The sequence below is a fragment of the Patagioenas fasciata genome, chromosome W (genome assembly GCF_037038585.1).
Source record: "Patagioenas fasciata isolate bPatFas1 chromosome W, bPatFas1.hap1, whole genome shotgun sequence".
In the NCBI taxonomy this organism is placed as follows: Eukaryota; Metazoa; Chordata; class Aves; order Columbiformes; family Columbidae; genus Patagioenas; species Patagioenas fasciata.
In genome coordinates this window covers 62,974,580-62,998,351 of record NC_092559.1, presented here as the reverse complement: position 1 = coordinate 62,998,351, position 23,772 = coordinate 62,974,580, and the positions used below count along the sequence as shown (strand labels likewise).

Sequence of the window (23,772 nt, the reverse complement as noted above, 5' to 3'; positions counted from 1 at the left end):
CCCTTTGTAGTTTGATGGAAACAGAGTACACTGGGTCCCGGTGTCCACCAGAGCCTTGTACTCTTGTGACTCTGATGTTCCAGGCCATTGAATCCACACAGTCCAATAAACTTGGTTATTCTTCTCCTCCACCTGGCTGGAGGCAGGGTGCCCCTAGTCCTGGTCATGGTACCCATTGCTTCCTCCCTGTAAGAATGAACCAGAAGTGCCTTCAAGAGGGTAAGAAGCAAGGTCAGTTCTTCTACTCTGTCTGGGGAATTGGCCACTGGAAACTAGGGCAGCATTTTTCCTGGCATAATGTCTTCTTTTGGTTGTCTCCCCTTTTAATTCAAGTACCTGTGCCTCTAGGACTGAGGTAGGTTGTCCATCTCACCTCCTCATGTCCTCTGCATTGTCGCACAGGAAAAACATGGGGTGCCCCCTTTTGAATACCCTCTGTATTCTCTCCCTTGATTGGAGAGATGCTCATTCCAAGTAGCTGAAACCCTAGGCTGTGCAGGTGGGGAGTGGAACTTGTCTTCAAAACGCTGGAAATCTAGGGACAGTTTTTCAGTTAGCACGTCAGGCAGTTTCTCCACAGCAGAGACACAAGTCCGTAGGGAGGAGGATAGACTTCCCTCATACCGCCGGAGTTGGCCAGCCAACTGATCAACTGTTTGTTCCTTGCCTGCTTTCCATGACACTATTACCAGTGAGCTGGTGTAGTATGATGGTGCACTTCGCAGGAACCTCCGCCACATGAGTTGTGTGAACTGAATCTCATCGGGATCGGTGGGTGTAAGAATCGGTCCAAAGAACAATATTTGCCTCAACATTGCCATCAGGAACTTGGAGAGATACCAAGAAACAAATGGCCTGAGAGAAAGAACTGCGTGGTACAGGGAGACTCCAACCTGGGACTACAGGTAGCTGCTGTCCAGAAGATGGATTTCACCTGCTGTCTCAGCCAAATTTGCCCCACCTCCTCCTTGTTACTAAAGCCAACAAAGAGGAGCACGTGCAGAGGCTTGCGGAGGGTCTTGAGGTCACCCAGCAGACAAGTAAGAGACCCCTGAACGCGAGGTGGTGCAGGCGCAGACAAGTTTTGGCAAGCGAAGCGGGAACTTTTTGGGCCTGCGCAGTTAAGTCTGGATTACGAAATGAAGGCAGTGTCGAGGATTTTGATTGCGGGGTGACATTAAAACCATGGCAGATGTTTTGTTAACCCCCTCTCCCCCCACTTCCCCCTTCAGCCCCTCCCTCTCCCCCCTTCCCACTAAGGACAGGCGATCGGGAGGGAAAGAAAGACAGAGAGGAGAGAGTTGGAAAAATTAAAGATGTTTTACTAATGCTACTAATAAGAATAGAGAAAATAATACAAATTATACAAAACCAATCTTGAAAAGTCCCAGAAACTGCAGAGCCAGCACCAGAAGTCCTGTATTGGACTCCGCAGCCAACCAGAGCTGGATTCAGTCTCTCACTAGGCCTTAGTTCGCAGGGACGACTAGCAAGGTCCTCTCCTAATGTCGGCCATAAGCAAAAGGGAAAAAGGAAAGGGACGAGATCCTCGTGATCTCCCACTTTTATATGCAGTATTCACATGAATGGGATGTTATACACAGTTGGTCAGTTCATTGGTCACCTGTTTCTCGTTGCCCTTCTCGCGAGAGGTGCATCCATGCTTATCAATAACTTTGCATTCCATAGCTATGTTTACCAAAACATGTATGTGGTTTTCCAGGAAAATGCAGCTAATATGAAAGCTTTAGCTGACAGGTAAATTCACTAAAAGAGAAACTTGTTTTTTAACAAAACCAGGACAGGCAGAGATTGGCCTCAATCCATGGGAGAGAGGAGGGGTGAGGCGCTGTTGCTGAGCATAAAAGATGATTCGGAGAGATCTCCCCACCAAAGGATCATGGATCACGACAGAGGGCCGGTAGGATGCTGTTCGGGACCTGGGACCATAGGGATGCCTTTGGACCCGTGGTGGTAGCTATAATCTTTGCTCCCTTTTCTTTCTTTCTTTCTTTCTTTCTTTCTTTCCCTTTTCTCCACTTTCTCTATCGCATGCCGCTTTATGGGCAAAATAATAAAGTTATACTGTTTGATTGAATTATAATCCCTTGGCATTTTGGTTGCCTTAATTTTGCACTTTGAGATCAAGGTAAACAAACCATCACGAGTCCACCAAATGCACCATGACATTAAAATGGCGTCATGGACAGGATTCTGAGAAACAGAAGAGTGCAGGTAGTGTGTGGTCTGTAACAGGGGAAGGACGTTTTGCTCCAGCCGCACCTGGCCCTACACCCAATAGGTGAGAGGTGTCCAGAAACCAAGTGGGGTGATTCAAATTTCCTGCACACCACACATGTCTTGGTGTAGAGCATTAAAAACTACTCTAAAGGAGGAATGTTTAAAAAACACAGAAGTGCTGAGCAAGAGGGAGCAGGAGCTGGAGGAGAAGAGTATCTGACAAATAAATTTACCCTCAGAAGGAATTGGAGAAGGTGAGAAAACATTATGAGGAATACCCACACGTGAGATCCTTAGTGAAAAAATAATATTTTTATGTAAATGAAGAGGATACTGACCCTCAAATTACAACTAAGCAGATACCTTACACTGCCACTGAGCTAGCCAAACTAAAGAGAGAGTATGGGTGCCTCCCTAAAGAATCTGAAATGGAGTACATGTGGTGCATATCCCTAACTGGGGGAGACCAAATTTAGTTAAGTGAAGAGGAAGTTAATGGTTACTGGGGGCATGGAGTTTTCTTAACAAATGGTGACAGATGTGCCCTGTGGTCCCTAACCCAGCAAGCTGCTTATTGGGCTGGAGGGTTAAACCCTTTAGATAGAGGAGATCCCCTGGCAATCACTGGAACACCTGATCAATTGCTAGAAAGTGTACACAAAGCAGCCTGCTTGCAAATGATACACGAAAGAAAATTGATTCTCGAATGTGAATCCCCAATGGTGCTGCCAGTGAATCCTGACATGATGACTCCCTTGATAAGGGGACTTCCAGAGTCACTTAAACCTACAGGGATTAACCTTCAAAAGACAATTGCATTGATGAGCCCAGTAGAAAGATTGGAAGGTTTGATTAGAAGCCAGAGGGATGGAGCTGATACTACCATAGATTAACTCTTTACCTATGCCCTGACTCCCCCCAACCAATCAAATACTAAGAAGGTGTGGATGTGGGGGGAAGTAGCACAAGAACTGGTAGATTGTAATAGGAAATATGGTCCTGTAAAAATCCCAGAAGAAAGGTCGAGAGGAATCCGTCATTCTAAAGTCAAGAATCTGCCCCTCTCTACCGGTACTGCTGCTGCTACTGGTGCTCCGAGAAAGGAGCATCTGCATATTAAAAAAGGAAAGGGAGAACAGCCTAGGATGTGATGAAAATGGTGGCTCTTGGGAATTAAAAAGGGAGTTCCCAGAGATATAATGGAGGGCTTACCCCTTGATAAACTGAGTAAACTGGTATCAAGGTGGCATAATCCAAAAGAACATTCACAGAGCATGAAAGAAGTCCTACCCGTTATACCCTCAGCTCCCTCCCCAGCCAAGAATGAAAGTCTCTCCCAGAAACAGGGAAACTTGAACCTCCATTCCCTAGTAGTGAGCAGGGGAATGGAGGATGGATTTATATCCGACAGCTCACACATACAAAAGGGGGAGATTTATTGATCACGGTTATAGTAGGTCCTAAGCATGCACTTGTAACCTTTTTAATCAATACCGGTGCACAGATTTCTGCTCTGAGTGAGGAAGATGCTAAAAGGTGTGGGGTTTCTCCCTCGAGGTGACGTTTTTGTGTCCTCAGTGCCTTAGGGTCGACAGAAGTTATGAAGATTGCTTGGGTAAAATTGATATTGCCGGGAGATGAGAGCACAGTCACTATCAAGACAGTGATTGGAAACATTCCGAACAGTTTGCTAGGTATGGATACCCTTAAGGGAAAGCAGTGGAAGGATTCAAAGGGATTGTTGTGGACCTTTGGAACACCACAGCTACATGTCAGATTACTGCAAACTGCACCCCCACTCCCATATAGCCAAGTTACAAATGTTAAACAATACCCCCTTCCCCTGGGTGCCAAGGAAGGTATCAAACCAGTTGTACAAGAAATGTAAGAACAAGAAGTGGTGATAAATACCCATTCTCCTTTTAACTCTCCAGTGTGGCCAGTTAGAACACCCAACGGGAAGTGGCGACTCACAATAGATTTTCGGGGGCTGAATGCTAACACAGATCCTTTAACCGCCGCAGTCCCCAATCTGGCCGAATTAATAACCATAATACAGGAAAAAACTCATCCCATCATGACAACAATAGATGTTAAAGACATGTTTTTTATGATACCATTGCGACCAGAAGACAGAGATCATTTTGCTTTTACATGGGAAGGACAACAATTCATTTTCACCCGACTTCCCCAGGGGTACATTCTCCCACATTGGCTCCTCATGCTTTAGCCAAGGAGCTAGAAAAAATACCCAAACCTGAAGGCATAGCTGTTTATTGATGATATTCTTGTGGGAGGGAATGAAATAGAAGAAGAGGGAGCAACCCAGCAGAACATAATTTCACATTTAGAGAATCTGGGCTTGCAAATTGCCCCCGAAAAGGTCCAAAAGCCCTCACAAGAAGTAAAATTCCTGGGAATCTGGTGGAAACAAGGGATGACTTCCATCCCACCGTACACCCTTGCTTCCTTAGATCAGATCAAAATGCCTGAGTCAAAAAAGGATTTGCAGCATGTTTTAGGGTTGTTAGTCTTTTGGATGAAACACATCCCAGACTTTTCTATCATTGCTAGACCTCTTCATGACTTAGTAAGAAAAGGGGTCAAACGGGAATGGACAGCTTCTCAGGAAGAAGCTATGTGATTACTAATTTTTGAAGCAACAGTTCATCAATCCCTTGGTCCAATTCACCCTACAGACCCTTTTCAGGTTGAATGGGGGTTTGCTTTATCAGGCTTGTCAGTACATATACAGCAGAGAGGCCCTGAGGGTGCAACCCGACCTGTGGGATTTTTCTCCTGGGATTTTCGGGATGCGGAGAGAAGATATACTGCCTGGGAGAAAGGTTTGTTTGTTCTTAGCCTGGCTCTGGTACAATTAGAGAAGACTGCACAACAGTAGCCAATCATATTAAGAGGCCCATTTAAAGTCATAAAAACAGTCACTACTGGGACCCCTCCCCCTGACGAGGTGGCCCAAAAAGCCTCAGTACACAAGTGGTACGCTCAGATTGAATACTATTGTAACATTTTCTCAGTATCTGAAGGAGCTTTAAAAAACCTAGCTACACAAGAAATTGAGAGCTTGGACGATGGCCAAGATAAACCTGCTGCAGCTTGTGGGTTTGGAAAAGTTCCAAACCATTCTCGCAATGGTTTCACAGTGTTTTCACCTGTAGCCCTGCCAAAAGCTTCAGTTTGGACTGATCCTGGGGTTATTTCCCTCCCCCCCATCCCCAGCCCTGTTTGCTTAAAGGGGCTAAAATCATCCACTTGCCAGGTTTCCCACAAACCTTTACCCTCCTTTAAATGTAGAGGGTTGTCTTCTATTGGGTGCTTTTCAAGCTGTCTCCGACATTGTTCACTGGCCAGGGCTTCACGATACAAGTCTTTAGCACCAGTGTATTTGTGTTATATATGTAACCACTCTAACAAGCGTTCCCAATCTTCTGAAATTTGGTCCTTTTGTACAGGGGCCTGCAGTGATTAGGGACTGTTGGAAAGTAAAGTGTGGGAAAGCAAGATGTGTGGTTCCAGCCATCTGGATGATAAAGGAAGATCAATACTAACATGACCATCCGGACGGTCGAAGACATAATACTAACATAATAATATATAAAGGGCCTTGGACAGATTACTTTGAAGTACATAATTGTAAAAAGTTATAGCTCAGACTCATGAGAATGGTATCTTGGGTCGGATAACCGCCCCCAAGTGCATGGGATGTGTGAATGTCCTTGGGCCTGGTCTGTGAATGAGTGGAAAAACAAGTGAGACAAACATCACATGAGTTTAGTGTGTTTTTAATAACAACTAGTGGAAAAGCACCTTTTGTAAACATCTTAGTCCAGGCCTGTACCTCTAAATCCTATAAACTGTCAATGGTGAATAAAGAAGGCAGCCTAGGCCTAGGCCTAGGTAGGCTCTCAGCTTGGCCAGGCTCTGCGCTCCTTCCTGAACAAGATCTCTGCCTCTGCGTGAATTTCTGTCTGCGTCCCGGTATGCGTCATTCCTAATCGCCGCAAATGGTGCCCCGTGTGAGTGTGTGACCCCTGAAGGCTCTTCGTCGAACAGTGTGTTTGGCAGCGACCACGCAATCTGACGGGTGAGTAAATTTTATTTGTGGGCACATTAATCCCTACGGTATAGATAGGGACAAGCAGTCCTCGTTGAACGAGAGAGCTGTGGGATTGCGTTAGTATAGGTCAAGCCGCTTCTCAGGAACATAAATTGTATTTGCAGGTTTTACTGCAGCTATTACATTCTTCTGGGTATTGTACTCCTGAGAAGCAGGTAGCTTTGCTCCTCATATGAGTGAAAGAGAATTGTGCTTGGTTTCTGAGTGAGGGGATGTTTGACAGTAAAATTTGGAAACAGGTTGGGGAACAGCTACATGCACAAAAGAATTCAGTTCCCAGTAGTTTACATATTACTTGGAGATTTGTGTACTCTGCACTATCCCAGTTTCAGTCGGCAGAGCACATACTGAAAGGGCAAACAGGGGAGGATGGACAGAAAAACACAAAGGAGCAGGTTGCTAATTATTTGAGTCTTGACAGCGCTCATCCTTTTGAGTCAGGCTCTGTAGATCTCAAAAAAAAAAAAAAAAGTCAGTTTTATATCCATCATTAATGCCATCACAGCTATGTAAAGATAAGGCCGGAATTTGTGTGGAGCTGGGTCAGGAGTCTAAAACTCTGCCCTCAGTACCTCCTTTACCTGATTTTAATGATGCTTATACAGTACACAGTAACCCCTTCATGACTAAGACAGCAGAACACAAAGGGGTGATGCAAAATGCCGTGAAAAGGCTATGGAGCACGGCGATTTTTCTTTCGCCTTTCCAGTTACTTACAAACCATAACAACCACCAGGACATGATGTAATACCTGCTTCTGTGTATTGCATTTCTGAAAATCAAGCAGCTTGTCAGGAATGTGAGTTAATTGTTTTATTGGTTGTTGTTACAGTTGTTTCTTTGTGACATTGTTTATATAAGTGAACTGTAAGTCTTCTCCCCACTTTTCCCACTTGCCCCGCAAGCCACTCCGTGCTTCCCCCCCTCCCTCCCTCTTCTCATGGTCTTTACTTAAGAGATGGTGTCGGGAACAACTGTTTTCAGTCATGTTCCTAAGAAATTAGTATTGGGAGGTGTATTAGAACATAGGAAAGCACTTGGAAATATGAGGAAGGAAGATCTTGTGAAACATTGTAATAAATGGTGGCTGCTGTGTAAGTTCGATGATTGGGAAAAGTGTCCAGAGAATAGAACCTTGAAGTATAACACTTTGTTGTTTCTAAAGCGAGAACAGCAGGACAAAATAAAACTCTACAAGAGATCATTGAATCATTTCAGACAATTTTACAGGCGGAACGGTTTGAACTTCAACAAGCTGGGACAGAATTAACTGATAACACACAAGTCATAGAAAACTTGCTAAACTCTGCGAGATACTTTTCCTTATTAACCTGTTTTCTTTGTAGGTATTTGTTTAAGCATGTTACAGTTTAATAGATCTTTGTCTGTTATATAGTACAGTAAGTTCATAGACTATTAAATAATGAGAATCTATGGAATCAGAATGTGCATTTTGTGATAATACAGAAGATTGTAATTCAGTTCTTTACTGCGTGAATGTGGCAATAAGATTTTGTGTGTGACAGCTGTTACTTTTCTTTATAGCATCCTAGTTTTATTCCAATATCCAGACTTGCGCAACTCTGTGATAGGCTGTCTCTCATCTTGATGTGCTGGATTTGGCTCTTTTGGATGCACACCAAGTAAAGAATCCTGGTTTTGGGATGACAGTTGTAGCACCCCAGATGAGACACTAATAAAAGCCTTGCCCAGCCCAGCTTGCTGCGGTGGCGGGGGGGCAGGTGCTGTTTGGGATCCAGCACACACTGACCTATTTTGTCAGGGAGACGCAGCAGCACCGCTACCTGGCTGAGCAGTAAGTGGCCCAAAGGTGCAATGCTAAACTTGAGATATTGTCTTGAATTAGTGTAACTGTGATCTATCTGCATATTTGAACTTGGTATTTGGTTTTCTTATCTGAGTTTTTAGTTTGCATATATATGTATTTGTTCCCAAAAGAATTTTGTTTGAGGAGATAATTACGAAATGGGAACCGGTTCCACTACTAAAATACCACCTTGCTCCCCCTTAGGATGCATCCTTATACATGAGAATAATTGCTCGTATTGTTATTTAATAATTTTGAGACCAGAAAAGAATTGAAGTTGTTTAACTCTGATTCGCATTGAATTTATGTGTTTGTTGGAGGTACGGAAAAGAAAAGTAAATGCTATGATGGATGTGAACTCGAAGGAGGTTGTATTTAAAAGTTGCTAGAATATGATCTGATTTGGATCTAGGAAAATTAAAGTAATCAATTGATAGTTAATATGCTGTTTATTGACATCTGTAAGACATTGCAAACGGTAAATGGGGCTGAGGAATGTAACTATTGCTCAGCTAATTAGAATTGCATATAGAGTGTATTATGGCTGGAATGAAATGGGAGAATAAAAAAAGCAAAATATCCCAGGCCTGTGCTGTACTGTTTTGAACATTTCAGGCCTGTGTCTTAGCTGCAAGATAAACTTAACTCCCTGGCAGCTCCCAGGCAGCTCTCACTTAGCACCAGTAATTAAGGCCACCTGAGTGGCCTTGCCTGTATCTAAGCTGCACCAAGAAGGAAAAAAAAAAAAAAGAAAAACCTGGCTGCCCACTTTTAAAGGAGTGAAAGGGGGGTTTTCTCTCCCCCCCACTGCAGCAATGTTGTAATACTGAATGGAGCAGTCTGAGGGTGAAATTTAAAGGCATCCCTAGTGGATCCATGGTTCTAATGAAACTGAGAAATTAAACCAAAAATCTTTTTATAGACTTATCTTGTGGTAACTAGTTGTAAAAGACTTCTTAGTAAATTCAACATGATAGTTTTTGAGATTGTGGGAAAGAAAGAAAGAAAGAAAAGAAAGAAAAGAAAGAAAAGAAAGAAAGAAAGAAAGAAAGAAAGAAAGAAAGAAAGAAAGAAAGAAAGAAAGAAAAGGTTTTTTTGAGACCAGTGGAGTGCCAAATTTGGAACAAATTTTTACCATATGAATTCTTGTATTTGCCAGAAAGCCCTATACTTCGTTTGGGTCAAGAATTGTTAAGTAAATTGTAATCTCAAATAACATTTTCTGAGAATTCTGCTTAGTTGCATGTCCCACAAGAAGCTGCTTGGATGGTGCAGATCTGCTTGCCACAAGTGAGAAATCTCCAAGGAAATTTTGGATTCTGTATTTCCACTAGTATGGGCAACCAAAGTATCGGTAAAGCAAACACTACACTGATAGAACTGAAACAGGACTTCGATCCGGTAAGGGAAAACAATATCAATAAATATGATAGCCAAAATGGAGTTAGAAGCTTTGATGAATAAATTTATGACAACCTTACATGCTAACTGCATTCGATTGGACTTGCAGATTTGTCTATTTATAGCTACAACATAGAAACAACCTGTGGCTATTGCAGGACAGTATGATGAGAATACAAACAGACTGATCGGAGCCAGCTGATCGGAGCCAGCGCAGCAAGAGCCAGAGTCGGCGAGGTTCAGCCGACTACGAAGTTTAGCTGAGATGAGAAAACTCAGAGGGAAACGTACAGGGACAGCGTGATACCCGGCGGTCCTGATCCCCCAGAAGCCCTGGCAGCCATTGCGAGAGAGCGGCTGACGTGGCGGGGGGCGTTCCCACGGTGACGGCGACCACACCTCCTCCCCTTGCCTCGAAAAAGCCTTTGGGAGGCGACTAGTCGCTGCCTACCAGGTGCAGAGAGGAGCGACCAGCTTGTGCAGCGGGTGTGGTAGCTTGCGCAGCAGGGTGCAGAGAGCACTTGTTGCTTGTCATTCCCTCCAACTTATTGCCAGCGTCCCAGACTGCTGATGACCATGGTCGCCTCCAGAAGGAGAGCTTGTCTCAAAAATACTGTGGCAACGCAGACTGAGGTTCTGTCCCGAACGGTGGCTGTTCAGGTCTCCGGCTGTAGGGAGTGCCAGAGCCTGCTGCTACCAGAGGAGGGAGGCCAGCACTCCTGTGTGAGGTGTGAGCAGGTGCAAGATCTGCTCAACATGGTTGTGAAACTTAAGGAGGAGATGGAGATGCTGAGGTCCATCAGGGAGTGCGAAAGGGAGATGGACTGGTGGAGTAATACCCTGATGTGTGAGTTGGAAAGGCCCCAGGGAGGTACCCCCGAAAAGAAGATGGACCTCCTGCCCTCTCAGACAGAGGTGGAGGTCCTGGGACAGCCCCACCCTTGTGGCTGTAGGGCAGAGGTAGGGGACCTAAAAGAAGACGAGGGTTGGAAGCGTATTCCAGTTCGGCATCACGGGCAGCCCAACTCCCTGCCTGCTTTGCCTCCCCAGGTGCCCCTCTGTAATAGGTTTGAGGCCCTGGATCTTGAAGAAGAGGTAGGTGAGGAGGTGGTGCCAAGCCTGCCTACAAGATCACATAGGAAGAGGCAGTTGACTTCACAACTTAAGACTGCCTCTGATAAGAAAGAAAGAAGGGTGATTGTAATAGGAAATTCCCTTCTGAAAGGAACAGAGGGCCCAATATGCAGGGTTGACCCTCATCTTAGGGAAGTCTGTAGTCTACCTGGAGCCCGGATCAAGGATATTGCTAGAGAGCTCCCCAGACTGGTGCACCCAACAGACGACTACCCGCTGCTGGTCTTCCAGACAGATGGGGAGGAAGCTGCTTCCCGTAGTCTGAGGGGAAGGAAAAACGATTTCAAGGTCTTGGGAAGGATGGTGAAAGACTCAGGGGCTCAAGTGATCTTCTCTTCACTCCTTCCATCTTCAAGTGACGATGTGGGGTGGAATGGTAAAATTCAGTCTCTAAATGGTTGGCTCCAAGACTGGTGCTACAGGCAGGGCTTTGGTTTTTTTGATAATGGTTGGTTTTATAAGACTCCAGTCCGGACAGTGTTACGCGGGAAAGGCTTATCTTGCAGGGGCAAAAGGATGCTGGGGCAGGAATTAGCTGGGCTCATTTGGAGAGCTTTAAACTAGGCTTGAAGGGGGATGGGGTTGTAGCTGGGCTTGTCCCAGTGGGGCAGCATTCTAAAACTGATGAGGACCGGGTGGCCTCTTGTGCCCCTAGGGAGAAATTGGTGTGCTCTGGTCACTCCCTGAAATGCCTGTACACCAATGCGCGCAGCATGGGGAATAAGCAGGAGGAGGTAGAATCCTACGTTCGGTCGGGACATTATGATCTGGTGGCAATTACAGAAACGTGGTGGGACAGTTCACATGACTGGAATGTGATCATGGATGGCTACGCCCTTTTCAGGAAAGACAGGCCAGCCGGGCGTGGTGGTGGAGTTGCTCTCTATGTGAGAGAGCAACTGCAATGTACTAAATTCTGCCCGGGAGCGGATGAGGAACGAGTTGAGAGTGTATGGATCAGGATCAAGAGACAGGCTGGCAGGGGTGATACTGTTGTAGGTGTCTATTACAGGCCACCAGATCAGGCTGAGGAAGTTGATGAGGCCTTCTATGCGCAGCTGAGAGTGGCCTCACAGTCACAGGCCCTTATTGTTGTGGGTGATTTTAACTTCCCTGATGTTTGTTGGAAGGACCATTCAGCCATCCAGCCACAGTCCAGGAGGTTCCTCCAGTGCATTGATGATAACTTCCTCATGCAGATGGTGGAGAGGCCAACTAGGAGAGGTGCACTGCTGGATCTCATCCTCACTAACAACGAGGGTCTGGTCGAAGCAGTAAAAGTTGAGGGCTGCCTGGGTTGCAGTGACCACGAGATGGTGGAGTTCAGCATCTCATGTGGCAGGAACAGAATAGCAAGTAGAATTGCAACCCTGGACCTCAGCAGGGCTAACTTCGGCCTTTTCAAACAATTGCTGGGGGAAATCCCATGGGCAAGACTGCTTGAAGGAAAAGGGGCCCAAGATAGCTGGATTGCATTCAGAGATTGCTTCTTCCATGCTCAGGATCAGAGCATCCCCACACGTAGGAAGTCAAGGAAGGGAGCCAGGAGGCCTGCGTAGTTGAATAGGGATCTGTTGGGTATGCTCAAGCAGAAGAGGAGAGTTTACAGGTCATGGAAGCAGGGGCTGGCCACTTGGGAGGAATATAAGGCTGCTGTTAGAGGATGTAGGAAGGCAGCTAGGATAGCCAAGGCCTCCTTAGAATTACAGCTGGCGAGAGGGTTCAAGGACAGCAAAAAGAACTTTTTCAAATACATAGCAGATAAAACTAATACCAGAGGCAATGTAGGCCCACTGATGAATGAGGTGGGTGCCCTGGTGGCAGAAGATACAGAGAAGGCAGAATTGCTGAATGCCTTCTTTGTCTACTCTGCTGGAGGCTGTCCTGGGGAGCCTTGTACCCCTGAGACCCCAGATGAAGCCAGGTCAATCGAGGAGTTTGCTTTAGTCGATGAGGACTGGATTAGGGAGCAATTAAATAGTCTGGACATCCATAAATCCATGGGTCCAGATGGGATGCATCCGCGGGTGCTGAGGGAGCTGGCTGAAGTCGTTGCTGGACCGCTCTCCATCATTTTTGCCAAGGCTTGGGAAACAGGAGAGATGCCCGAGGACTGGAGGAAAGCAAATGTCACTCCAGTCTTCAAAAAGGGCAAGAAGGAGGACCCGGGTAATTATAGACCGGTCAGCCTCACCTCTGTCCCTGGTAATGTAATGGAACAGCTTATCCTTGGTGTCATCTCAAGGCATATCAGGGATAAGAGGGTCATTAGGGGCAGTCAGCATGGCTTTACCAAGGGTAAGTCATACTTGACCAACCTCATAGCCTTTTATGAGAATGTATCAAGGTGGATGGATGATGGCAGAGCGGTGGATGTGGTCTACCTTGACTTCAGTAAAGCCTTTGACACAGTCCCTCACAGCATCCTCACAGCTAAATTGAGGAGGTGTGGTCTAGACAATAGAGTAGTGAGGTGGGTTGCAAACTGGCTTAAGGAGAGAAGCCAGAGAGTGGTGGTCAATGGTGCGGAGTCCAGTTGGAGGCCTGTATCTAGTGGAGTGCCTCAGGGGTCAGTACTGGGGCCAATATTATTCAATATATTCATTAATGATTTGGACGAGGGAATTGAGTGTACTGTCAGCAAGTTTGCTGATGACACTAAGCTGGGAGGAGTGGCTGACATGCCAGAAGGCTGTGCTGCCATCCAGCAGGACCTGGACAGGCTGGAGAGTTGGGCGGGGAATAACCTGATGAAATTTAACAAGGGAAAGTGTAGAGTCCTGCATATGGGCAGGAACAACCCCAGGTTCCAGTATAGGTGGGAAAATTATATATTAGAGAGCAGTGTAGGGGAAAGGGACCTGGGGGTCCTGGTGGACAACAGGATGACCATGAGCCAGCACTGTGCCTTTGTGGCCAGGAAGGCCAATGTCATCCTCGGGTGTATTACAAGGGGGGTGGTCAGTAGATCGAGAGAGGTCCTCCTTCCCCTCTACTCCGCCCTGGTGAGACCCCATCTGGAATATTGTGTCCAGTTCTGGGCCCCTCAGTTCAAGAAGGACAGGGAACTGCTGGAGAGGGTCCAGCGTAGGGCAACAAAGATGATTAAGGGAGTGGAGCACCTCCCTTATGAAGAAAGGCTGAGGGAGCTGGGTCTCTTTAGTTTGGAGAAGAGGAGACTGAGGGGTGACCTTATTAATGTTTATAAATATATAAAGGGTGAATGCCATGAGAATGGAGCCAGGCTCTTCTCAGTGGCAAACAATGATAGGACAAGGGGTAATGGGATCAAGCTGGAACACAAGAGGTTCCACTTAAATTTGAGAAAGATCTTCTTCTCAGTGAGGGTGACAGAGTACTGGAACAGGTTGCCCAGGGAGGTTGTGGAGTCTCCTTCCCTGGAGACATTCAAAGCCCGCCTGGACACATTCCTGTGTGACCTCTCCTAGGCGTTCCTGCTCCAGCAGGGGGATTGGACTAGATGATCTTTCAAGGTCCCTTCCAATCCCAAACATACTGTGATACTGTGATATACTTGGAATGGATTTTTTTTTTTCCCAATTCTTTTCATAAACCTATTACTGAGCCCCTGGAATTGATTGTTACTCTGATCAAAAAAGGCAGAGAATGGATTTAGCCTTTAGTAGGCCGTGATCCATCTGTCATATATGTACCTTTTGTGAAAGGAGATTTTGATTTTTTTTTTATTCACCACCTCTGTCCTTGCAAATTGTGCTAGCTGATTTTCTTAACAGCATAGCTTTTAGCATGCCTAAATGTAAATAACTGCAGAATCTACATGTCGTTGATATCAGACCACACACCGTACTTGTATTTGGTCCTCTCCCAAATGCTCGCACAGTTTTCGTTGATGGTTCAGGGAAGTCTCATAAAGCTGTAGTGGTCTGGTGTGAAGATAACGATTGGCATCATTCTGTTAAAATTGTTGAAGGTTCAACCCAATTAGTGGAACTTGGCGCAGTTTTGCATGCCTTAGAGCTTTTTAGGGAGGAACCTCTAAATTTGGTTTGTGGTTCTGAGTACGTAGTCAAGGCCCTACAGCGCATCCCCTCCACTTTTCTTAAAGAAATCTCACAACAGCAACTCTTTGATATGTTTGTATCATTGCAAACTGCATTACAGCTTTGCAAACACCCACTGTTTGTTACTCATATACGCTCTCATACAACTTTACCAGGTCCCGTAACTGAAGGCAATGCAATTGTGGATTCTTATACTGTAGCTACAGTCCTTTTCCCATCTGCCAAGGCTTCACATGCTTTCTTCCATCAGAATTCTGCTGCCTTAAAAAAGATGTTTGGTCTCACTCTTGAGCAAGCGAGAGACATAGTACGTTTTTGCCCGGAGTGTCAAGGTCTGATTACAAGCTCGCCCTCCCTTGGAGTTAACCCTCACGGGTCTCAGCTAATGACATTTGGCAGTCTGAGGTTACACGTTTCATTTTTTGGCTGTTTGAAATATGTACATGTTTCTATAGATACTTTTTCAGGTATACTTTGTGCATCTGCACATACAAGTGAGAAAAGCAGACATGTTCAGTGTCACTGGACCCGTTGTTTTGCTATGCTGGGAGTACCACAACAGATTAAAACTGACAATGGTCCTGGATACACTGCTAGATCCACGCAATATTTTTTACAGCAATGGGGTGTTTTGCATGTCACAGGTATTCCACATTCTCCCACTGGACAGGCTATCATTGAAGAGGTGCACTCCACGCTGAAACGGATGTTATTAAAACAAAAAAGGGGGAATATGACACCTCAGGAACAATTAGACAATGCAATATATGCTTTAAATATTTTGAATCGTATTATGCCTCCCTCCTCTATCACAGCAGTGGAAAAACACTTCCCTGTTCCAGATTCACTGTCTCAGAGACCAAAGGTTTTATACCGGGATCCCCTGCACAACAGTCAGTGGCAAGGGCCTGTAGAACTAATCACCTGGGGAAGGGGGTATGCTTGTGTTCTTCTTCCAACAGGACCAAAGTGGCTTCCTGCGAAATATGTTAAACCTTTCTACGAGTTGGACAAACATGATGCAGGACCTAATGCCAGAGATGCAGCATCTGTCTCTGCAGCAGAGGGTAACAAACAAATACAAGAGACCAAAGGAAGAGGCACTAGCATATCAGAATGATACAGATTTACATTATTTGGACTGGGGACTAACTGGCAAAAAAACTTTCAATGCATTTGTTTTCCTTATTAGTATGGCTAACCAGCTTTCTCCAATATTTGTTAATAACTGTAATTGTTGTAATTTGTATTATGCTGTTCTATTGTAGGTTGATTTGCAACAAGAATATGACACATAAGGTATGATGATCCACAGTGGCCATTCAAACTCACCAACAGAATGCCCCCTTTTGACTTTGGAGGCAAGAGGTGACTGCACCACCACTCCAAAGTAGTTTGTCAGATGACTGTGGTCGCAGGCTGGATTGTGAGGCAGTACACATTCCCCTGAAATCTGGAGCTTTCAATGAGGAGGTCGATGGCTCTTTAGAACCTTTTGTGCCCCACTGTGCCTGTCCCCACATATATACACCTAGAATGGTACCAAGGTGTTGTCAATAAACTTCACCTCTACCAACTGATGGGTCAGGAGGGGTGGGACCCTCGGTCAATTGACAGGGTCCTTAACAAAGGAGGTGCCCAGACTAGCTGAAAAGCTTCTGGACTATGTTGTAATGCCCACAGCCACATCTGGCCAAACAATGAAACGGGGTTCCCGCCGAAGACCCCCTTCAAGTGGTCTTCTCAGAGCTGCGGGTCTGTGAACTGGAGTCCTTTCCTTAGACAGGAACACCATCTAAGGAAACTTCCTGGGATTAATGACACCTCACTTCTTTATTTGAGCGAGTGACTATTTCTTGTGAGTACCCTGAAGTAAAAGGCCTCTAGTTTTGTTTCTTGTGAGTGACTACATGCAAGTTGTGGATCCTAATTATTCTTGTGATATTATGTTTAAATCATCTCCTTAGCTGATACCTGAACTTGTGTTTTCTGTTATCAGAGTGCTAAATATGTGTAATACCGTTGAAACTGAATTATAGTGTTTATGAGTGATATGAAGTAAAATAACAGTCTTAGCTAATGTGCAAGACCTGATTTAGGATTTAGCCAGTACCCTGCAAAATAATGACCTAATTTGTAAAAATCAGGACCGTAAGACAAAATGGCTAACATTATCTAATAGCATAAAGTGATTAGAACCTAAAACTTCATTTTCAGCTTTCAATCTGCGTATATGTGTTTTTGTGGGAATTGGAAATGCTTGTGTGATGTTTTTTCTTGTAGTCCTCTGAGTCATCTGGAGAATGATACAGAATGCAAAGAAGAACAAAGCCAGGGTCCTTACTGCGCTCATTGAGAACCTGATGTTTAAAACAAAAAAGGGGGAAATGTTGGAAAGCAAAATGTGGGAAAGCAAGATGTGCGGTTCCAGCCACCTGGATGATAAAGGAAGATCAATACTAACATGACCGTCTGGACGGTCGAAGGCATAATACTAACATAATAATATATAAAGGGCATTGGTCAGATTACTTTGAAGTACGTTTCTCATAATCGTAAAAAGTTATAGCCCAGACTCGTGAGAATGGTATCTCGGGCCGGATAACCGCCCCCAAGTGCATGGGATGTGTGAATGTCCTTGGACCTGGTCTGTGAATGAGTGGAAAAACAAGTGAGACAAACATCACATGAGTTTAGTGTGTTTTTAATAACAATTAGTGGAAAAACACCTTTTGTAAACATCTTAGTCCAGGCCTGTACCTCTAAATCCTATAAATTGTCAATGGTGAATAAAGAAGGCAGCCTAGGCCTAGGTCAGCTCTCTGCTTGGCCAGGCTCTGCGCTCCTTCCTGAACAAGATCTCTGCCTCTGCGTGAATTTCTGTCTGCATCCTGGTATGCATCGTTTCTAATCACCGCAGCCTGTATCTAGTGGAGTGCCTCAGGGGTCAGTACTGGGGCCAATATTATTCAATATATTCATCAATGATTTGGTCGAGGGATTAGAGTGTACTATCAGCAAGTTTGCTGATGACACGAAGCTGGGAGGAGTGGCTGACACGCCAGAAGGCTGTGCTGCCATCCAGGGAGTCCTGGACAGGCTGGAGAGTTGGATGGGGAAAAATTTAATTAAATATAACAAGGGAAAGTGTAGAGTCTTGCATCTGGGTGGGAACAACCCCAGGTTCCAGTATAAGTTGGAGGAATGACCTATTAGAGAGCAGTGTAGTGGAAAGGGACCTGGGGGTCCTGGTGGACAGCAGGATGACCATGAGCCAGCACTGTGCCCTTGTGGCCAGGAAGGCCAATGGCATCCTGGGGTGTATTAGAAGGGGGGTGGTTAGTAGGTAGAGAGAGGTTCTCCTTCCCCTCTACTCTGCCCTGGTGAGACCACATCTGGAATATTGTGTCCAGTTCTGGGCCCCTCAGTTCAAGGACAGGGAACTGCTGGAGAGAGTCCAGCGCAGGGCAACAAAGATGATTAAGGGAGTGGAGCATCTCCCTTATGAAGAAAGACTGAGGGAGATGGGTCTCTTTAGCTTGGAGAAGAGGAGAGTGAGGGGTGACCTCATTAATGTTTACAGATATTTAAAGGGTGAGTGTCACGAGGATGGAGCCAGGCTCTTCTCGGTGACAACTAATGATAGGACAAGGGGTAATGGGTTCAAACTGGAACACAAAAGGTTCCACTTAAATTTGAGAAGAAACTTCTTCTCAGTAAGGGTGACAGAACACTGGAACAGGCTACCCAGGGGGGTTGTGGAGTCCCCTAGTCTGGAGACATTCAAAACCTGCCTGGATGCCTTCCTGTGTAGCCTCATCTAGGTGTTCCTGCTCCAGCAGAGGGATCGGACTAGATGATCTTTCAAGGTCCCTTCCAATCCCTAACATTCTGTGATTCTGTGAGCTTTCAAATTTTCTCCTTGTCACCCCCCCAGGCAGTAACTGTCTTTCTGCACCCAGAGCCTGCAAAAGATTTCTCACTAATAAATAAGCTGGGGAATCTTCCACTAATATAAACCTTCCCCATGGACTTTTAATTTCTATAGCCACAAATAGGGGTTTATTCATAATTCTCTCTCCTTTCCCTTGCTACCCCATTAAACGTTCCTTACACCTTGCAAATATAATAGGCCCAGGCAGGATCTCTCAGCAAAGCATATTTTAATAATGGTTTTGGAAGATCGGGTGTTCTACCTAAAGGTAGGCACACATAATAGGGCAAAATGCCCCTGCTTATATTCCCCCAAATCCCAGGCTAAATTTCCCTCCCCTGTTCCCCATTTGTTGGGTACTTCAGGGTTTAGAGACTACCTGATGCCTTCCTCATTTTACATATTTTATTCCTCTAATTCTAGTAAACGGACTAGAGTTGGACCAAGGATTGGACTCAATGATCTCTGAGGTCTTTTCCAACCCAGTCAATTCTGTGATTCTGTGAACATGGGCTAGATCCTATAAATTGTCAATGGTGAATAAAGAAGGCAGCGTAAGCCTAGGCCTAGGTCAGCTCTTGGCTTGGCCAGGCTCTGCGCTCCTTCCTGAGGAAGATCTCTGCCTCTGCGTGAATTTCTGTCTGCGTCCCGGTATGCGTCGTTCCTAATTGCCGCAGGGACGACGCATACCTGGACGCAGACAGAGATGCATGTACAGTCAGAGATCTTGTTCAGGAAGGAGTGCAGAGCTGGGCTGAGCAGAGAGCTGAGCCAGGCCGAGACCCTCTCTTTATTAGCCAGTGACAATTTATAGGATTTACAAATATGGGCCTGGACTAAGATGTTACATAAGATGTTTTTCCAATAATTGTTATTTAAAACACACCACACTCATGTTATGTTTGTTTCAGTTATGTTCCCACTCATTCACAGACCAGGCCCAAGGACATTCACACATCCCATACACCTGGGGGCGGTTATCCGGCCTGAGATACCATTCTCACGAGTCTGGGCTATAACTTTTTACAATTATGAGAAACGTACTTCAAAATAATCTGTCCAAGGCCCTTTATATGTTATTATGTTAGTATTATGTGTTCGACCGTCCGGATGGTCATGTTAGTATTGATCTTCCTTTATCATCCAGGTGGCTGGAACCTCACATCTTGCTTTCCCACATCTTACTTTCCAACAGGGGCCAGTCTTGCTAATTCATCACCTTGGTTATTCCATTCTCCTGCAGATCCCCATCTACCTGATGAGAAGCTACCCAGCTGTAAGAGTCGGTCTGAAGATTTGCCTGACCATGGTCATCAGGAACTGAGAGAACTGAGGTCCTGACAGATAGAACGAATGGGCAATGACTTGGAGAGAGGCCTGAGGAGAAGCCTTGTGTTGCACTGGTTTCACTGATACGGGGGGGCTGCTGCTTACAATGCCCACTGTATGGACTTCCCCTGCTGCTTCAACCAAACCAGCCCCCACCTTCTGAAAGTCATTGTTATGAGGGTTTCTTCGACCCAGGGACAATAGTTGCAGTCCGGAAGATGTGTTCTCACCTGCAGTCTCAGTCACACCTGTCCCCCACCAGCTCCCTCAAACAATGGCAAATGAAAAGGAGCATGCCCAGAAGCTTGCCAAGGGTCCTGAGGTCACGCAGTGGACCAGGGAGAATGCAGGCCACGTAAGTGCTGACTAAAGAAGCGTGGATCTTTCGAGCCTGTGCAGTTTAAGCCTGGCTTACAAAATCAAGGTGGAGAGTGGCCTCAAACAATGGGAGCGAGAGGGGGTGAAGAAGCAACAGAGATGACTCCTGAATGGACACTGTTGTGATCGCCCCACCAGACAATCCCGACCAACGACGGAAGACCGGCAGGACTCTATTGGACTGGAGACCAGAGGGACGCCTCTGTAGCTTGACTGGTGGTAAACACATCCTCATTCCCACTTTATTTTCCTTTTCTTTCCCTGTTTCTTTTGTCTTTTCCTTTTTCTTACTCTCTCTTGCTATCATATGCCACTTCACAGGCAAATTAATAAAGTAACACTATTTGATTGAATTATAACCCCTTGGCATTTTGGTTGCTTTAATTTTGCGCTTTGAGATCAAGGTAAAAGAACCATCACGAGTCCATCACTGAATGGACCGTGACATTAAATTGGCAACGAGGATGGGATTCTGGGAAACAGAGGAGTGCAAGTAGTGTAGAGGCCTCTGTCTCTTGGAATCAAACCAAAAGATCTCAAAGTGCAAAAGGGGTGTTGCTCTCATGTTGATGAGAATTTTCTGCTAGGGAGAGTGAAGGGGCAATCTCATGTGTTTGTGTAACTAAGTTGAGCCTCCCTGTAGCGGATTTTTGGCCCCTTCAACCACTCAGGAAAGAGAAGGGTGACACAGCACTTGCTGTGGCTTCTGTAACTAAGTTGTGCTTTCCCAGACTGAGTTCCGCCCCTTCGTAATAAGAATGACCGGAAAAGCTGATAAACAAGATTTTTGTTTAGTAAAAGATAGAGACTCGTTCTACACACTTTTAGCAAAGTATGGGGCTCGACCCTCCGTACCTGGACAAGACTGGGCTCGTGATAATTGGGCTAATTTACAGAGTGTAGTGGACCTAGTGATTTCTTTACAGACTAAGTTTGGATCAAATAAGGATGAAGCTATTGTGTGTGCTGTACTAGAAGCCAACCTGGTAGCAGCGATTGAAGATCACTTCAAGCGACGTAGTAATGAAAGTAAAATTATAGAATCTGTTGAAAATCTGGTGCAGGTTTTGCAAAAAACTTCCTTCAGTTTAGAAAAACAATTAGAAAATTGTTCACAACAACTAGAAAAAGAGAGGGAAGAAAACCGCTCCTTAAAAGCTACTCTAAAGGAATGTTTAAAAAACACAGGAGTGCTGAGGGAGTGGGAGCTAGAGGAGAAAAGTATCCAACAAATAAATCAAGTTGATGAGGAGTATACTGACTCTCACATTACAACTAAGCAAACACCTTACACTGCAACTGAGCTGACCAAACTAAAAAAAGAAAACGGTCACCTCCCTAAAGAATCTGAAACAGAGTACGTGTGGCGTGTATCCCTAACTGGGGGAGAACCCTTGGCAGTCACTAGCACACCTGATCAATTGCTAGAAAGTGTACACAAAGCAGCCTGCTTGCAAATTGTACAAGAAATGAAAGAACAAAGAGTAGTAACAAATACCCATTCTCTTTTTAACTCAGAGTGTACCTGGGAGAAAGGTTTGTTTGTTGGTAGCTTGGCTCTGTTAGAAGTAGAGGAGATTGTACGACAGCAGCCAATCATATTAAGAGGTCTATTTAAGGTCATAAAAGCAGTCACTACTGGAACCCCTCTCCCTGACCAGGTGGCCCAAAAGGCCTCGCTTAGGACCTACTATAGCCGTGATCAATAAATCTCCCCCTTTTGTATGTGTGAGTTGTCGGATATAAATCCATCCTCCATTCCCTGATGGCGATGGTCAGGCAAATCTTCAGACAGACTCTTACAGCTGGGTAGCTTCTCATCAGGTAGATAGGGATCTGCAGGTGAATGGAATAACCGAGCTGATGAATTAGCAAGACTGGCCCCTGTACAAAAGGACCAAATTTCAGAAGATTGGGAACGCTTGTTAGAATGGTTATACGTAAAACGCAAACACACCGGAGCTAAAGACTTGTATCATGAAGCTCTGGCCTGAGGCTGGCCTGTCACCAAAAAAATGTGTAAAACCTGCATATCAGCCTGTGAACAATGTCGGAGATGGCTTGAAAGGCACTCTTTAGAAGATAACCCTCTACATTTAAGGGAAGGTAAAGGTTTGTGGGATGCCTGGCAGGTAGAATATAGTGGCCCCTTTAAGAAATCAGGAGGCAAACATTTTGTGCTGGTGGGAGTGGAAATAACATCAGGATTAGTCCAAGCTGAAGCTTTTAGCAGGGCTACAGGTGAAAACACTGTGAAAGCATTGTGAGAATGGTTTGGAACTTTTCCAAAACCACAAGAGATACAGTCTGACAACGGCTCCCATTTTACCTCCAGAGTTGTACAAGATTGGGCATGAAGTGAAGGGATTAAATGGATTTTTCATACCCCATATTACCCACAAGCTAATGGAATTGTAGAAAGAATCAATGGCCTCTTGAAACGGCTTCTGGAACCTCATGAGGGAAACAGGGATGTTCGTCTGTGGCAAGCTGTCACAGGGGTAAATGACAGGTGGGGGGTAAATGGATGCCCCAAAATCACTGATTTCTGCCCAAAGGCCCCTTCCTTGATTCCCTCTTTAAAAGGACCAAATGATTCCAAGGATCCGGCCCATTTTCCAGGACAAAGAGTTCTGGTGGAACTTCCTACTGTGGGAAGCGTACCACTGGTATTGAAAACCCCTTTAAATGCAAATGCATGGGTAGCCTCCGATGCCCTGGATAAGGAAAATTGAATAAATACTGGTTGGATAATTCCATCATTTTAATTATTTTTGCCCTGTTTGTTTTCCTTTTTCAGAAGAACTCCAAGGGACACAGAGAATAATGCAAATCATTCAAGAATCAAATCTGAAGGCCTAAATTTTCAAAATGACCAATAATATAATTGGGCTGCTAATACTTTTCTGCATCTTTTCACTTACCTGTAACCATAAGTATGATAAATGGCCTTGGTCCAAAGCTACTGTTAGATACACTAGTTCTCTAGGACTGTATCCCAAAGACCGCTTTCCAAATTTGGCTACTGTAGTAATACATAATGATGAAGTGTATCGCTTAATTGAATGGAAGTTGAATAGGAAGAATTGGGTTAGAGCCCTGACTGGTACAATTGGATAAAAAATTAAAAGAGGATGCAGAAAGGTGGAAGGATCTTACCATGAGAAAGCCTCTTCAATCACAGTTTCTGGAAATCTTTTAGATCCAAATTTGACAACCAAAATTTACCCTAACATCTCAGCAAAACCCTGTCCCACTGCAGAGTGGAAATGTGATAAGCAAAATTCTCTCATCTTGTGTTGTCGCCAAAAGTACATCGGCAACTATACCACCTTGGACCCAAGTA

General features: G+C 45.1%; 1 pseudogene; it reads left to right on the top strand.

Moving 5' to 3' along the window:
• Window positions 1–2,474: 2,474 nt before the first annotated feature.
• LOC136114562 (uncharacterized) overlaps window positions 2,475–23,772 on the top strand; it is a 37,544-nt pseudogene continuing 16,246 nt past the window's right edge.